The sequence below is a fragment of the Pseudophryne corroboree genome, chromosome 10 (genome assembly GCF_028390025.1).
Source record: "Pseudophryne corroboree isolate aPseCor3 chromosome 10, aPseCor3.hap2, whole genome shotgun sequence".
Lineage (NCBI taxonomy): Eukaryota > Metazoa > Chordata > Amphibia > Anura > Myobatrachidae > Pseudophryne > Pseudophryne corroboree.
In genome coordinates, this window is record NC_086453.1 from 156,558,453 (window position 1) to 156,560,612 (window position 2,160).

The following is a 2,160-nucleotide window of genomic DNA, read 5'->3' on the forward strand; positions in this document are numbered from 1 at the left end:
GATTACAAATGGATGCTACGAGGAGCCTGGGACCCTGGATCTGGTGAGTAGAATTTATTCAACAGGTACCCCATGGATTCTACTGGAGAAGAGGACCGACCCTCGTGTGAACATAAGGTAAGTATGTTTGTATGTTTGTGTGGATGTATGTAATAAATCTTTACTTTCAAGGTGTGTGTGTCTTGTCTTTTTTTGGGTATTTTTTTAGTAGTAGTACTACAGGTACCAGCGGGCCCGTTTTTCCGCCGCATGCTGGTACTTGTGGTTCTCCAAGTACCAGCATGCGGGGGAGGCTTGCTGGGCCTTGTAGTACTGCTACTAAAAACAATATCTTTTCATTTTCACAAAAGGCTATCAGCCCCCCATCCGCAGCCAATTGGATGGGGGGGACAGCCTCGGGCTTCACCCCTGGCCCTTGGGTGGCTGGGGGGGGGACTCCTTGATTGAAGGGGTCCCCACTCCCCCAGGGTACCCCGGCCAGGGGTGACTAGTTGGATTTTTGATGCCACGGCCGCAGGGCACTATATAAAAGTGACCCCCGGCTGTGGCATTATCTGTCCAGCTAGTGGAGCCCGGTGCTGGTTTTAAGAATACGGGGGACCCCTACTCTTTTTGTCCCCCGTATTTTTGGAACCAGGACCAGGCGCAGAGCCCGATGCTGGTTGCTTAAATATGGGGGAACCCCTGTCAATTTTTCCCCCATATTTCTGCAACCAGGATCGGCTCAAAGAGCCCGAGGCTGGTTATGCTTAGGAGGGGGGACCCCACGCAATTTTTTTTTAGAAAATAACCACTTTCCCACCCCTTCCCACTGATATACATGCACGGATCTCATGGATCCCTGCATGCCTATACAATCACGGATTAAAAAAGCAGGTCTGTTTTTTTTTAGCACTTTTTTACGAGTTGTCATTTTTCACGGCAGTGTTTTTTTTTTTTTTGATTTGCACTTCTTAGTAAATTACCGAGATTCATAGTTAAACAGCCGCGTTTTGACCGATGGTGTATTCATTCGTAATTTTTTTGTGGGACTTCCAAAAAATTACGAATGCCCTCATCACTGCCGTGATTATTGCTTAGTAAATTACCGAGATGACACTTTGATGAAAAAGCGGCATCTCGGTCAAAATCGGGACCTTAGTAAATATACCCCATGGTATCCATAAATCCAGAATTTAAACCAATATGTTAATAGTACCAGTATTATATGCAGAAGTTCATTATTATTTTTTCTCTCAGGGCAATTCTGGCCGTTCCCAGCCAGGTTTATAACATTTATTTTCCTTGAAATTATCATCTCAAATGCAGAGATAAGTACGTTACACACATTTATAGATGTTCCGTATGGAAATGATGCCCCTGTAGTCACATTTTTGAGCATATTTATTTAATTTTGTTTATATAACCCTTAGAACCTAGGTACTTACACATGTGAGTCTTTTGTGAGAAGAGCCAGTATTTAACAGTGTCTCACAAATTACACCTTAACAATTTTTTTAAAATATACACTGTGTACCCAGTTATTATATTTCATTTACGGTACCACCCTTTATACCCAGGAATCTGGTGTCATTTTCATCCTACTCTGTGGACTCTCATCCGCGATTCAGAGAATCCTCTGTCTAACGCGGACAGCAGATCCACGCTTCACAAATCTGTGATTCTTTCTGATTACCATCTTCTTTCAGGCACAGCCTGAGACATTTTTTCAGGTGCACTCTCATTAGTGTTCAGGACATGTGTTCATTCTTCTACTACCATACCGCATCGCATCTGCCCAATCTCGTCTGATCTTGGAACCTAAATGGTGTTAGGCCTGGTTAGTACCTGGAAGGGTGACCCCCAGGGAATACTACGTGTAGTAGTATGACACTATAATAATAATTTTTCCTGATTTAACAGTAACGGCAGGATCATCACTGCTTTCTTCCTTCTGAACTAATTCTAAATCTGGATTCCCTTCAATGTACCTAACTTCATTTTGAACAGACTTAAGACCTGTTATGTTTACTTTATGGGCTCTCTAATGTGAGATATATATAATTAAATTAGTGAGGATTATGGCTATTGGATATTAAAGGTCCTTAAAGGTCCTAAATTTCCATTTTTTTTTTTACTTTAACCCATTGAGGTCTCATTAAATACAAGCATAGCTTGGGC

The 2,160-nt window shown here is 42.3% G+C and overlaps 1 pseudogene; it reads left to right on the forward strand.

Annotated features, from left to right (window-relative positions):
* Positions 1–1,749: 1,749 nt before the first annotated feature.
* LOC134967077 (5S ribosomal RNA) lies at positions 1,750–1,868 on the forward strand (annotated as a pseudogene).
* The last annotated feature ends 292 nt before the right edge of the window (positions 1,869–2,160 follow it).